This window comes from Lissotriton vulgaris, chromosome 2_1, assembly GCF_964263255.1.
Source record: "Lissotriton vulgaris chromosome 2_1, aLisVul1.2, whole genome shotgun sequence".
Taxonomy (NCBI): Eukaryota; Metazoa; Chordata; class Amphibia; order Caudata; family Salamandridae; genus Lissotriton; species Lissotriton vulgaris.
In genome coordinates, this window is record NC_141687.1 from 1,186,955,573 (window position 1) to 1,186,970,109 (window position 14,537).

Here is a 14,537-nt window from a genome sequence, read left to right on the forward strand (position 1 = left end):
GAACAGATTAATCAGCCGTTATATAAAAAATAAACAAATATGTAGGCAAGCATCTCAATCGCCCCTTCTGCTATATTCATTGTCCTAATATATGATAAGTTTCATAAAGCAGAGTCACCACTCACATGTGCTGATAAAAAATATTTACAGTGGGCAGACAATGAAAGGGCTGAGGCCCGACCACACATTATAACTCCAGCATCTCTATGTTAAAAAGCATTTCCTAGGCAATATCTAGCCTCTGAAAACAATATGCAAGATCCATCGATAAATCTGGCAAAAGTCGCCAACATTTTGTGCATACTTGTGCCCTCACCTGAATGTAGCGCCACCTTGTAGACGTCGGAGGTAACTGCAGCTCAAAAAATGTTTCATCAGAGGGCAAGTTTAGAGGAATCCAAAAGGCAGATGTCCATGGAAAGATCCTCCGACTGCAGCAGGAAGGTTGGATGCTTCAAATTTACACAGTTTCCAGTCCAACGTCCTCTCATGTACCGAACGCTCCCAAACGCTCAAAAGCCTTACACCGGGCAAGCCCTCACCGGGTAGATCTCTGGCTCCCAGGTAAAGCCAAATCCTGAGCATGCTAGCACTAGGATCACAGAGAGAGAGACAGAGAGCGTCGGAGAGCTGCTGTCTTGATAAAGGCCTTAAAAAACGGCTAGTGCCTAAGAGGGTCTGGACTTTCAGTTATGACTGATTGTGAGAGGGGAAGATGAAGATTTTCTGCACCCAGCATGCCTTGCGATATAATTAGGCAAATGAGGTGAGAGCCCGACCAATCCCACTTCACTCCTATGAATGCCTCCTCATCTGCATAAAGAGAACACTTTCACAAACGAGCAGAGTGGCGCAGCGGAAGCGTGCTGGGCCCATAACCCAGAGGTCGATGGATCGAAACCATTCTCTGCTAATTTTGCTTGATTTTCCTTCCAAGGACCAAGCTGTCATTTCCACACTGCCAGAAAGGAAAAGCGCAAGCTTGTGCCAGCTATGTGAAAAAAGACTTCTCAACTATCTATGTCTGTGTAATACAAGAGTGTTCGTGAAAGGATCAACCCTGTACTTTGAAAGCAAAGACACACAACTATAACCATAAATGACTGGTGGGAGCTTCACACAACTTTCTGGGCATGCTTTGAATTTCATTCTTCCCTTTTTTTCTGCTCTTATCTATCTCCTGGGCATTTCATCGAATGTTCTCTCTTTCTCTTCCCTGCTTTGCTTCCCATGCTGCCTATATATGCTGATTTCTACTATTTGTACTGTTGCTTTTCATTTCTTCTCTTCTGCACAACTTTGTCCTTGGTTTCAATCCCCAGTTCCTTACCCTCTGCAAAAAACGTTCTACTACTTCTCATGTTGGTATCTAAACCAAATGCACCATTGAAGCTGTTGCAAGATAGTCATTGATTTCGGCAACGTAATATTTAGAACCGAGAGCACACACATCAGAGGGCGTTGGTGGTATAGTGGTGAGCATAGCTGCTTCCCAAGCAGTTGACCCGGGTTCGATTCCCGGCCAACGCAGTGAAAATGCTTATATATTCTGCAAGCAGGATATATTTTAATGCAACATGTCACAAAATGGAAATTTCATGTACAGATTAATCAGCCATATATAAAAAAATAAACAAATACATAGGCAAACATCTCAATCGCACCTTCTGATACATTCATTGTCCTAATATATGATAAGTTTTATAAAGCAGAGTCACAACTCACATGTGCTGGTAATAAATATGTTACAGTGGGCAAACAATGGAAGGGGTGAGGCCCCACCAGACATTATAACTCCAACATCTCTATGTTAAAAAGCATTTCTAGGCAATATCTAGCCTCTGAAAAAAATATGCAAGATCCACCGATAAATCTGGCAAAAGTCCCTAACATTTTGTGCATACTTGTGCACTTACCAGAATGTAGAGCCACCTTGTAGCTGTCGAAGGTAATTGCTGCTCCCAAAATGTTTTACCAGAAGGCAAGTTGAGAGGAATCCTAGAGGCAGATGTCCATGGAAAGAGCCGCTCACTGCAGCAGGAATGTTGGATGCTTCAAATTCGCAGAGTTTCCTGTCCAACGTCCACTCACGTCCCGAACGCTCCCAAACGCTCAAAAGCCTCACACCGGGCAAGCCCTCACGGGGTAGATCTCTGGCTCCCAGGTAAAGCCAAATCCTGAGCATGCTAGTGCTAGGATCACAGAGAGAGAGAGAGAGAGAGAGGGTTCAAGACCTGCTGTCTTGATAAAGGTCTGAAACGGCTAGTGCCTAAGAGTGTCTGACTTTCAGTTATGACTGATTGTGAGAGGGGAAGATGAAGTTTTTCTGCACCCAGCATGCCTTGCAATATACTTATGCAAATGAGGTGAGAGCCGGACCAATCCCACGCTACTCTGCTTAATGCTCCCTATCTGCATAAAAAGAACACTTTCACAACAGAGCAGAGTGGCGCAGCGGAAGCGTGCTGGGCCCATAACCCAGAGGTCGATGGATCGAAACCATCCTCTGCTAATTTTGCTTGATTTTCCTTCCAAGGACCAAGCTGTCTTTTCCACGCTGACAGCAAGGAAAAGCACAAGCTTGTGCCAGCTATGTGAGAAAAGACTTCTCAAATATCTGTGTCTGCTGAAATACAAGAGAGGGATCATCAAAGGATCCACCCTGTACTTTGAAAGTAAAGACACACAATAATAAGCATAAATGACTGGTGGGACCTTCAAACACTTTTATGGGCAGGCTTTGAATTTCATTCTTCCCTTTTTGTTCTGCTCTTATCTATCTCCTGGGCAATTAATTGAATGTTCTGTATTTCTCTTCCCTGTTTTGCTTCCCATGCTGCCTCTATATATTATTATCTATTATTTGTAATGCAGCTTTCCATTCTTCTCTTCTGCACAGCTTTGTCCTTGGTTTCAATCCCAGTTCCTTACCCTCTGCAAAAAACTTTCTATTGCTTTTCATGTTGGTATCTAAACCAAATGCACCATTCAAGCTGGTGCAAGATAGTCATTGAACTCAGGGTCCTAATGTTTAGAACCGAGAGCACACAGATCAGAGGGCGTTGGTGGTATAGTGGTGAGCATAGCTGCCTTCCAAGCAGTTGACCCGGGTTCGATTCCCTGCCAACGCAGTACAAATACTAATATATTCTGCAAGCAGGATATATTTTAATGCAACATGTCACAAAATGGAAATATAATGAACAGATTAATCAGCCGTTATATAAAAAATAAACAAATATGTAGGCAAGCATCTCAATCGCCCCTTCTGCTATATTCATTGTCCTAATATATGATAAGTTTCATAAAGCAGAGTCACCACTCACATGTGCTGATAAAAAATATTTACAGTGGGCAGACAATGAAAGGGCTGAGGCCCGACCACACATTATAACTCCAGCATCTCTATGTTAAAAAGCATTTCCTAGGCAATATCTAGCCTCTGAAAACAATATGCAAGATCCATCGATAAATCTGGCAAAAGTCGCCAACATTTTGTGCATACTTGTGCCCTCACCTGAATGTAGCGCCACCTTGTAGACGTCGGAGGTAACTGCAGCTCAAAAAATGTTTCATCAGAGGGCAAGTTTAGAGGAATCCAAAAGGCAGATGTCCATGGAAAGATCCTCCGACTGCAGCAGGAAGGTTGGATGCTTCAAATTTACACAGTTTCCAGTCCAACGTCCTCTCATGTACCGAACGCTCCCAAACGCTCAAAAGCCTTACACCGGGCAAGCCCTCACCGGGTAGATCTCTGGCTCCCAGGTAAAGCCAAATCCTGAGCATGCTAGTGCTAGGATCACAGAGAGAGAGAGAGAGAGAGAGAGAGAGAGGGTTCAAGACCTGCTGTCTTGATAAAGGTCTGAAACGGCTAGTGCCTAAGAGTGTCTGACTTTCAGTTATGACTGATTGTGAGAGGGGAAGATGAAGTTTTTCTGCACCCAGCATGACTTGCAATATACTTATGCAAATGAGGTGAGAGCTGGACCAATCCCACGCTACTCTGCTTAATGCTCCCTATCTGCATAAAAAGAACACTTTCACAACAGAGCAGAGTGGCGCAGCGGAAGCGTGCTGGGCCCATAACCCAGAGGTCGATGGATCGAAACCATCCTCTGCTAATTTTGCTTGATTTTCCTTCCAAGGACCAAGCTGTCTTTTCCACGCTGACAGCAAGGAAAAGCACAAGCTTGTGCCAGCTATGTGAGAAAAGACTTCTCAAATATCTGTGTCTGCTGAAATACAAGAGAGGGATCGTCAAAGGATCCACCCTGTACTTTGAAAGTAAAGACACACAATAATAAGCATAAATGACTGGTGGGACCTTCAAACACTTTTATGGGCAGGCTTTGAATTTCATTCTTCCCTTTTTGTTCTGCTCTTATCTATCTCCTGGGCAATTAATTGAATGCTCTGTATTTCTCTTCCCTGTTTTGCTTCTCATGCTGCCTCTATATATTATTATCTATTATTTGTAATGCAGCTTTCCATTCTTCTCTTCTGCACAGCTTTGTCCTTGGTTTCAATCCCAGTTCCTTACCCTCTGCAAAAAACTTTCTATTGCTTTTCATGTTGGTATCTAAACCAAATGCACCATTCAAGCTGGTGCAAGATAGTCATTGAACTCAGGGTCCTAATGTTTAGAACCGAGAGCACACAGATCAGAGGGCGTTGGTGGTATAGTGGTGAGCATAGCTGCCTTCCAAGCAGTTGACCCGGGTTCGATTCCCGGCCAACGCAGTACAAATACTAATATATTCTGCAAGCAGGATATATTTTAATGCAACATGTCACAAAATGGAAATATAATGAACAGATTAATCAGCCGTTATATAAAAAATAAACAAATATGTAGGCAAGCATCTCAATCGCCCCTTCTGCTATATTCATTGTCCTAATATATGATAAGTTTCATAAAGCAGAGTCACCACTCACATGTGCTGATAAAAAATATTTACAGTGGGCAGACAATGAAAGGGCTGAGGCCTGACCACACATTATAACTCCAGCATCTCTATGTTAAAAAGCATTTCCTAGGCAATATCTAGCCTCTGAAAACAATATGCAAGATCCATCGATAAATCTGGCAAAAGTCGCCAACATTTTGTGCATACTTGTGCCCTCACCTGAATGTAGCGCCACCTTGTAGACGTCGGAGGTAACTGCAGCTCAAAAAATGTTTCATCAGAGGGCAAGTTTAGAGGAATCCAAAAGGCAGATGTCCATGGAAAGATCCTCCGACTGCAGCAGGAAGGTTGGATGCTTCAAATTTACACAGTTTCCAGTCCAACGTCCTCTCATGTACCGAACGCTCCCAAACGCTCAAAAGCCTTACACCGGGCAAGCCCTCACCGGGTAGATCTCTGGCTCCCAGGTAAAGCCAAATCCTGAGCATGCTAGTGCTAGGATCACAGAGAGAGAGAGAGAGAGAGAGAGAGAGAGAGAGAGGGTTCAAGACCTGCTGTCTTGATAAAGGTCTGAAACGGCTAGTGCCTAAGAGTGTCTGACTTTCAGTTATGACTGATTGTGAGAGGGGAAGATGAAGTTTTTCTGCACCCAGCATGACTTGCAATATACTTATGCAAATGAGGTGAGAGCTGGACCAATCCCACGCTACTCTGCTTAATGCTCCCTATCTGCATAAAAAGAACACTTTCACAACAGAGCAGAGTGGCGCAGCGGAAGCGTGCTGGGCCCATAACCCAGAGGTCGATGGATCGAAACCATCCTCTGCTAATTTTGCTTGATTTTCCTTCCAAGGACCAAGCTGTCTTTTCCACGCTGACAGCAAGGAAAAGCACAAGCTTGTGCCAGCTATGTGAGAAAAGACTTCTCAAATATCTGTGTCTGCTGAAATACAAGAGAGGGATCATCAAAGGATCCACCCTGTACTTTGAAAGTAAAGACACACAATAATAAGCATAAATGACTGGTGGGACCTTCAAACACTTTTATGGGCAGGCTTTGAATTTCATTCTTCCCTTTTTGTTCTGCTCTTATCTATCTCCTGGGCAATTAATTGAATGCTCTGTATTTCTCTTCCCTGTTTTGCTTCTCATGCTGCCTCTATATATTATTATCTATTATTTGTAATGCAGCTTTCCATTCTTCTCTTCTGCACAGCTTTGTCCTTGGTTTCAATCCCAGTTCCTTACCCTCTGCAAAAAACTTTCTATTGCTTTTCATGTTGGTATCTAAACCAAATGCACCATTCAAGCTGGTGCAAGATAGTCATTGAACTCAGGGTCCTAATGTTTAGAACCGAGAGCACACAGATCAGAGGGCGTTGGTGGTATAGTGGTGAGCATAGCTGCCTTCCAAGCAGTTGACCCGGGTTCGATTCCTGGCCAACGCAGTACAAATACTAATATATTCTGCAAGCAGGATATATTTTAATGCAACATGTCACAAAATGGAAATATAATGAACAGATTAATCAGCCGTTATATAAAAAATAAACAAATATGTAGGCAAGCATCTCAATCGCCCCTTCTGCTATATTCATTGTCCTAATATATGATAAGTTTCATAAAGCAGAGTCACCACTCACATGTGCTGATAAAAAATATTTACAGTGGGCAGACAATGATAGGGCTGAGGCCCGACCACACATTATAACTCCAGCATCTCTATGTTAAAAAGCATTTCCTAGGCAATATCTAGCCTCTGAAAACAATATGCAAGATCCATCGATAAATCTGGCAAAAGTCGCCAACATTTTGTGCATACTTGTGCCCTCACCTGAATGTAGCGCCACCTTGTAGACGTCGGAGGTAACTGCAGCTCAAAAAATGTTTCATCAGAGGGCAAGTTTAGAGGAATCCAAAAGGCAGATGTCCATGGAAAGATCCTCCGACTGCAGCAGGAAGGTTGGATGCTTCAAATTTACACAGTTTCCAGTCCAACGTCCTCTCATGTACCGAACGCTCCCAAACGCTCAAAAGCCTTACACCGGGCAAGCCCTCACCGGGTAGATCTCTGGCTCCCAGGTAAAGCCAAATCCTGAGCATGCTAGCACTAGGATCACAGAGAGAGAGACAGAGAGCGTCGGAGAGCTGCTGTCTTGATAAAGGCCTGAAACGGCTAGTGCCTAAGAGGGTCTGGACTTTCAGTTATGACTGATTGTGAGAGGGGAAGATGAAGATTTTCTGCACCCAGCATGCCTTGCGATATAATTAGGCAAATGAGGTGAGAGCCCGACCAATCCCACTTCACTCCTATGAATGCCTCCTCATCTGCATAAAGAGAACACTTTCACAAACGAGCAGAGTGGCGCAGCGGAAGCGTGCTGGGCCCATAACCCAGAGGTCGATGGATCGAAACCATCCTCTGCTAATTTTGCTTGATTTTCCTTCCAAGGACCAAGCGGTCATTTCCACACTGCCAGAAAGGAAAAGCGCAAGCTTGTGCCAGCTATGTGAAAAAAGACTTCTCAACTATCTATGTCTGTGTAATACAAGAGTGTTCGTGAAAGGATCAACCCTGTACTTTGAAAGCAAAGACACACAACTATAACCATAAATGACTGGTGGGAGCTTCACACAACTTTCTGGGCATGCTTTGAATTTCATTCTTCCCTTTTTTTCTGCTCTTATCTATCTCCTGGGCATTTCATGGAATGTTCTCTCTTTCTCTTCCCTGCTTTGCTTCCCATGCTGCCTATATATGCTGATTTCTACTATTTGTACTGTTGCTTTTCATTTCTTCTCTTCTGCACAACTTTGTCCTTGGTTTCAATCCCCAGTTCCTTACCCTCTGCAAAAAACGTTCTACTACTTCTCATGTTGGTATCTAAACCAAATGCACCATTGAAGCTGTTGCAAGATAGTCATTGATTTCGGCAACGTAATATTTAGAACCGAGAGCACACACATCAGAGGGCGTTGGTGGTATAGTGGTGAGCATAGCTGCTTCCCAAGCAGTTGACCCGGGTTCAATTCCCGGCCAACGCAGTGAAAATGCTTATATATTCTGCAAGCAGGATATATTTTAATGCAACATGTCACAAAATGGAAATTTCATGTACAGATTAATCAGCCATATATAAAAAAATAAACAAATACATAGGCAAACATCTCAATCGCACCTTCTGATACATTCATTGTCCTAATATATGATAAGTTTTATAAAGCAGAGTCACAACTCACATGTGCTGGTAATAAATATGTTACAGTGGGCAAACAATGGAAGGGGTGAGGCCCCACCAGACATTATAACTCCAACATCTCTATGTTAAAAAGCATTTCTAGGCAATATCTAGCCTCTGAAAAAAATATGCAAGATCCACCGATAAATCTGGCAAAAGTCCCTCCTATTTTGTGCATACTTGTGCACTTACCAGAATGTAGAGCCACCTTGTAGCTGTCGAAGGTAATTGCTGCTCCCAAAATGTTTTATCAGAAGGCAAGTTGAGAGGAATCCTAGAGGCAGATGTCCATGGAAAGAGCCGCTCACTGCAGCAGGAATGTTGGATGCTTCAAATTCGCAGAGTTTCCTGTCCAACGTCCACTCACGTCCCGAACGCTCCCAAACGCTCAAAAGCCTCACACCGGGCAAGCCCTCACAGGGTAGATCTCTGGCTCCCAGGTAAAGCCAAATCCTGAGCATGCTAGTGCTAGGATCACAGAGAGAGAGAGAGAGAGAGAGAGAGGGTTCAAGACCTGCTGTCTTGATAAAGGTCTGAAACGGCTAGTGCCTAAGAGTGTCTGACTTTCAGTTATGACTGATTGTGAGAGGGGAAGATGAAGTTTTTCTGCACCCAGCATGCCTTGCAATATACTTATGCAAATGAGGTGAGAGCCGGACCAATCCCACGCTACTCTGCTTAATGCTCCCTATCTGCATAAAAAGAACACTTTCACAACAGAGCAGAGTGGCGCAGCGGAAGCGTGCTGGGCCCATAACCCAGAGGTCGATGGATCGAAACCATCCTCTGCTAATTTTGCTTGATTTTCCTTCCAAGGACCAAGCTGTCTTTTCCACGCTGACAGCAAGGAAAAGCACAAGCTTGTGCCAGCTATGTGAGAAAAGACTTCTCAAATATCTGTGTCTGCTGAAATACAAGAGAGGGATCATCAAAGGATCCACCCTGTACTTTGAAAGTAAAGACACACAATAATAAGCATAAATGACTGGTGGGACCTTCAAACACTTTTATGGGCAGGCTTTGAATTTCATTCTTCCCTTTTTGTTCTGCTCTTATCTATCTCCTGGGCAATTAATTGAATGTTCTGTATTTCTCTTCCCTGTTTTGCTTCCCATGCTGCCTCTATATATTATTATCTATTATTTGTAATGCAGCTTTCCATTCTTCTCTTCTGCACAGCTTTGTCCTTGGTTTCAATCCCAGTTCCTTACCCTCTGCAAAAAACTTTCTATTGCTTTTCATGTTGGTATCTAAACCAAATGCACCATTCAAGCTGGTGCAAGATAGTCATTGAACTCAGGGTCCTAATGTTTAGAACCGAGAGCACACAGATCAGAGGGCGTTGGTGGTATAGTGGTGAGCATAGCTGCCTTCCAAGCAGTTGACCCGGGTTCGATTCCCGGCCAACGCAGTACAAATACTAATATATTCTGCAAGCAGGATATATTTTAATGCAACATGTCACAAAATGGAAATATAATGAACAGATTAATCAGCCGTTATATAAAAAATAAACAAATATGTAGGCAAGCATCTCAATCGCCCCTTCTGCTATATTCATTGTCCTAATATATGATAAGTTTCATAAAGCAGAGTCACCACTCACATGTGCTGATAAAAAATATTTACAGTGGGCAGACAATGAAAGGGCTGAGGCCCGACCACACATTATAACTCCAGCATCTCTATGTTAAAAAGCATTTCCTAGGCAATATCTAGCCTCTGAAAACAATATGCAAGATCCATCGATAAATCTGGCAAAAGTCGCCAACATTTTGTGCATACTTGTGCCCTCACCTGAATGTAGCGCCACCTTGTAGACGTCGGAGGTAACTGCAGCTCAAAAAATGTTTCATCAGAGGGCAAGTTTAGAGGAATCCAAAAGGCAGATGTCCATGGAAAGATCCTCCGACTGCAGCAGGAAGGTTGGATGCTTCAAATTTACACAGTTTCCAGTCCAACGTCCTCTCATGTACCGAACGCTCCCAAACGCTCAAAAGCCTTACACCGGGCAAGCCCTCACCGGGTAGATCTCTGGCTCCCAGGTAAAGCCAAATCCTGAGCATGCTAGCACTAGGATCACAGAGAGAGAGACAGAGAGCGTCGGAGAGCTGCTGTCTTGATAAAGGCCTTAAAAAACGGCTAGTGCCTAAGAGGGTCTGGACTTTCAGTTATGACTGATTGTGAGAGGGGAAGATGAAGATTTTCTGCACCCAGCATGCCTTGCGATATAATTAGGCAAATGAGGTGAGAGCCCGACCAATCCCACTTCACTCCTATGAATGCCTCCTCATCTGCATAAAGAGAACACTTTCACAAACGAGCAGAGTGGCGCAGCGGAAGCGTGCTGGGCCCATAACCCAGAGGTCGATGGATCGAAACCATTCTCTGCTAATTTTGCTTGATTTTCCTTCCAAGGACCAAGCTGTCATTTCCACACTGCCAGAAAGGAAAAGCGCAAGCTTGTGCCAGCTATGTGAAAAAAGACTTCTCAACTATCTATGTCTGTGTAATACAAGAGTGTTCGTGAAAGGATCAACCCTGTACTTTGAAAGCAAAGACACACAACTATAACCATAAATGACTGGTGGGAGCTTCACACAACTTTCTGGGCATGCTTTGAATTTCATTCTTCCCTTTTTTTCTGCTCTTATCTATCTCCTGGGCATTTCATGGAATGTTCTCTCTTTCTCTTCCCTGCTTTGCTTCCCATGCTGCCTATATATGCTGATTTCTACTATTTGTACTGTTGCTTTTCATTTCTTCTCTTCTGCACAACTTTGTCCTTGGTTTCAATCCCCAGTTCCTTACCCTCTGCAAAAAACGTTCTACTACTTCTCATGTTGGTATCTAAACCAAATGCACCATTGAAGCTGTTGCAAGATAGTCATTGATTTCGGCAACGTAATATTTAGAACCGAGAGCACACACATCAGAGGGCGTTGGTGGTATAGTGGTGAGCATAGCTGCTTCCCAAGCAGTTGACCCGGGTTCGATTCCCGGCCAACGCAGTGAAAATGCTTATATATTCTGCAAGCAGGATATATTTTAATGCAACATGTCACAAAATGGAAATTTCATGTACAGATTAATCAGCCATATATAAAAAAATAAACAAATACATAGGCAAACATCTCAATCGCACCTTCTGATACATTCATTGTCCTAATATATGATAAGTTTTATAAAGCAGAGTCACAACTCACATGTGCTGGTAATAAATATGTTACAGTGGGCAAACAATGGAAGGGGTGAGGCCCCACCAGACATTATAACTCCAACATCTCTATGTTAAAAAGCATTTCTAGGCAATATCTAGCCTCTGAAAAAAATATGCAAGATCCACCGATAAATCTGGCAAAAGTCCCTAACATTTTGTGCATACTTGTGCACTTACCAGAATGTAGAGCCACCTTGTAGCTGTCGAAGGTAATTGCTGCTCCCAAAATGTTTTATCAGAAGGCAAGTTGAGAGGAATCCTAGAGGCAGATGTCCATGGAAAGAGACGCTCACTGCAGCAGGAATGTTGGATGCTTCAAATTCGCAGAGTTTCCTGTCCAACGTCCACTCACGTCCCGAACGCTCCCAAACGCTCAAAAGCCTCACACCGGGCAAGCCCTCACGGGGTAGATCTCTGGCTCCCAGGTAAAGCCAAATCCTGAGCATGCTAGTGCTAGGATCACAGAGAGAGAGAGAGAGAGAGAGAGAGGGTTCAAGACCTGCTGTCTTGATAAAGGTCTGAAACGGCTAGTGCCTAAGAGTGTCTGACTTTCAGTTATGACTGATTGTGAGAGGGGAAGATGAAGTTTTTCTGCACCCAGCATGCCTTGCAATATACTTATGCAAATGAGGTGAGAGCTGGACCAATCCCACGCTACTCTGCTTAATGCTCCCTATCTGCATAAAAAGAACACTTTCACAACAGAGCAGAGTGGCGCAGCGGAAGCGTGCTGGGCCCATAACCCAGAGGTCGATGGATCGAAACCATCCTCTGCTAATTTTGCTTGATTTTCCTTCCAAGGACCAAGCTGTCTTTTCCACGCTGACAGCAAGGAAAAGCACAAGCTTGTGCCAGCTATGTGAGAAAAGACTTCTCAAATATCTGTGTCTGCTGAAATACAAGAGAGGGATCATCAAAGGATCCACCCTGTACTTTGAAAGTAAAGACACACAATAATAAGCATAAATGACTGGTGGGACCTTCAAACACTTTTATGGGCAGGCTTTGAATTTCATTCTTCCCTTTTTGTTCTGCTCTTATCTATCTCCTGGGCAATTAATTGAATGCTCTGTATTTCTCTTCCCTGTTTTGCTTCTCATGCTGCCTCTATATATTATTATCCATTATTTGTAATGCAGCTTTCCATTCTTCTCTTCTGCACAGCTTTGTCCTTGGTTTCAATCCCAGTTCCTTACCCTCTGCAAAAAACTTTCTATTGCTTTTCATGTTGGTATCTAAACCAAATGCACCATTCAAGCTGGTGCAAGATAGTCATTGAACTCAGGGTCCTAATGTTTAGAACCGAGAGCACACAGATCAGAGGGCGTTGGTGGTATAGTGGTGAGCATAGCTGCCTTCCAAGCAGTTGACCCGGGTTCGATTCCTGGCCAACGCAGTACAAATACTAATATATTCTGCAAGCAGGATATATTTTAATGCAACATGTCACAAAATGGAAATATAATGAACAGATTAATCAGCCGTTATATAAAAAATAAACAAATATGTAGGCAAGCATCTCAATCGCCCCTTCTGCTATATTCATTGTCCTAATATATGATAAGTTTCATAAAGCAGAGTCACCACTCACATGTGCTGATAAAAAATATTTACAGTGGGCAGACAATGAAAGGGCTGAGGCCCGACCACACATTATAACTCCAGCATCTCTATGTTAAAAAGCATTTCCTAGGCAATATCTAGCCTCTGAAAACAATATGCAAGATCCATCGATAAATCTGGCAAAAGTCGCCAACATTTTGTGCATACTTGTGCCCTCACCTGAATGTAGCGCCACCTTGTAGACGTCGGAGGTAACTGCAGCTCAAAAAATGTTTCATCAGAGGGCAAGTTTAGAGGAATCCAAAAGGCAGATGTCCATGGAAAGATCCTCCGACTGCAGCAGGAAGGTTGGAGGCTTCAAATTTACACAGTTTCCAGTCCAACGTCCTCTCATGTACCGAACGCTCCCAAACGCTCAAAAGCCTTACACCGGGCAAGCCCTCACCGGGTAGATCTCTGGCTCCCAGGTAAAGCCAAATCCTGAGCATGCTAGCACTAGGATCACAGAGAGAGAGACAGAGAGCGTCGGAGAGCTGCTGTCTTGATAAAGGCCTGAAACGGCTAGTGCCTAAGAGGGTCTGGACTTTCAGTTATGACTGATTGTGAGAGGGGAAGATGAAGATTTTCTGCACCCAGCATGCCTTGCGATATAATTAGGCAAATGAGGTGAGAGCCCGACCAATCCCACTTCACTCCTATGAATGCCTCCTCATCTGCATAAAGAGAACACTTTCACAAACGAGCAGAGTGGCGCAGCGGAAGCGTGCTGGGCCCATAACCCAGAGGTCGATGGATCGAAACCATTCTCTGCTAATTTTGCTTGATTTTCCTTCCAAGGACCAAGCTGTCATTTCCACACTGCCAGAAAGGAAAAGCGCAAGCTTGTGCCAGCTATGTGAAAAAAGACTTCTCAACTATCTATGTCTGTGTAATACAAGAGTGTTCGTGAAAGGATCAACCCTGTACTTTGAAAGCAAAGACACACAACTATAACCATAAATGACTGGTGGGAGCTTCACACAACTTTCTGGGCATGCTTTGAATTTCATTCTTCCCTTTTTTTCTGCTCTTATCTATCTCCTGGGCATTTCATGGAATGTTCTCTCTTTCTCTTCCCTGCTTTGCTTCCCATGCTGCCTATATATGCTGATTTCTACTATTTGTACTGTTGCTTTTCATTTCTTCTCTTCTGCACAACTTTGTCCTTGGTTTCAATCCCCAGTTCCTTACCCTCTGCAAAAAACGTTCTACTACTTCTCATGTTGGTATCTAAACCAAATGCACCATTGAAGCTGTTGCAAGATAGTCATTGATTTCGGCAACGTAATATTTAGAACCGAGAGCACACACATCAGAGGGCGTTGGTGGTATAGTGGTGAGCATAGCTGCTTCCCAAGCAGTTGACCCGGGTTCGATTCCCGGCCAACGCAGTGAAAATGCTTATATATTCTGCAAGCAGGATATATTTTAATGCAACATGTCACAAAATGGAAATTTCATGTACAGATTAATCAGCCATATATAAAAAAATAAACAAATACATAGGCAAACATCTCAATCGCACCTTCTGATACATTCATTGTCCTAATATATGATAAGTTTTATAAA

At 43.4% G+C, this 14,537-nt stretch overlaps 12 non-coding genes across 12 annotated transcripts; all 12 read left to right on the forward strand.

Annotated features, from left to right (window-relative positions):
- Positions 1–1,458: 1,458 nt before the first annotated feature.
- TRNAG-CCC (transfer RNA glycine (anticodon CCC)) lies at positions 1,459–1,530 on the forward strand. Its single transcript has one exon. It is a non-coding gene; the product is annotated as a tRNA-Gly (tRNA).
- A 910-nt stretch (positions 1,531–2,440) lies between these two features.
- Positions 2,441–2,512, forward strand: TRNAM-CAU (transfer RNA methionine (anticodon CAU)). The gene has a single exon. It is a non-coding gene; the product is annotated as a tRNA-Met (tRNA).
- Positions 2,513–4,049: 1,537 nt separating this feature from the next.
- TRNAM-CAU (transfer RNA methionine (anticodon CAU)) lies at positions 4,050–4,121 on the forward strand. The gene has a single exon. It is a non-coding gene; the product is annotated as a tRNA-Met (tRNA).
- Positions 4,122–4,668: 547 nt separating this feature from the next.
- On the forward strand, positions 4,669–4,740 carry TRNAG-UCC (transfer RNA glycine (anticodon UCC)). Its single transcript has one exon. It is a non-coding gene; the product is annotated as a tRNA-Gly (tRNA).
- Positions 4,741–5,664: 924 nt separating this feature from the next.
- TRNAM-CAU (transfer RNA methionine (anticodon CAU)) lies at positions 5,665–5,736 on the forward strand. The gene has a single exon. It is a non-coding gene; the product is annotated as a tRNA-Met (tRNA).
- A 1,527-nt stretch (positions 5,737–7,263) lies between these two features.
- TRNAM-CAU (transfer RNA methionine (anticodon CAU)) lies at positions 7,264–7,335 on the forward strand. Its single transcript has one exon. It is a non-coding gene; the product is annotated as a tRNA-Met (tRNA).
- Positions 7,336–7,880: 545 nt separating this feature from the next.
- On the forward strand, positions 7,881–7,952 carry TRNAG-CCC (transfer RNA glycine (anticodon CCC)). The gene has a single exon. It is a non-coding gene; the product is annotated as a tRNA-Gly (tRNA).
- A 914-nt stretch (positions 7,953–8,866) lies between these two features.
- TRNAM-CAU (transfer RNA methionine (anticodon CAU)) lies at positions 8,867–8,938 on the forward strand. The gene has a single exon. It is a non-coding gene; the product is annotated as a tRNA-Met (tRNA).
- A 547-nt stretch (positions 8,939–9,485) lies between these two features.
- TRNAG-UCC (transfer RNA glycine (anticodon UCC)) lies at positions 9,486–9,557 on the forward strand. Its single transcript has one exon. It is a non-coding gene; the product is annotated as a tRNA-Gly (tRNA).
- A 1,528-nt stretch (positions 9,558–11,085) lies between these two features.
- TRNAG-CCC (transfer RNA glycine (anticodon CCC)) lies at positions 11,086–11,157 on the forward strand. Its single transcript has one exon. It is a non-coding gene; the product is annotated as a tRNA-Gly (tRNA).
- Positions 11,158–12,071: 914 nt separating this feature from the next.
- TRNAM-CAU (transfer RNA methionine (anticodon CAU)) lies at positions 12,072–12,143 on the forward strand. The gene has a single exon. It is a non-coding gene; the product is annotated as a tRNA-Met (tRNA).
- A 2,144-nt stretch (positions 12,144–14,287) lies between these two features.
- Positions 14,288–14,359, forward strand: TRNAG-CCC (transfer RNA glycine (anticodon CCC)). The gene has a single exon. It is a non-coding gene; the product is annotated as a tRNA-Gly (tRNA).
- Positions 14,360–14,537: the final 178 nt, after the last annotated feature.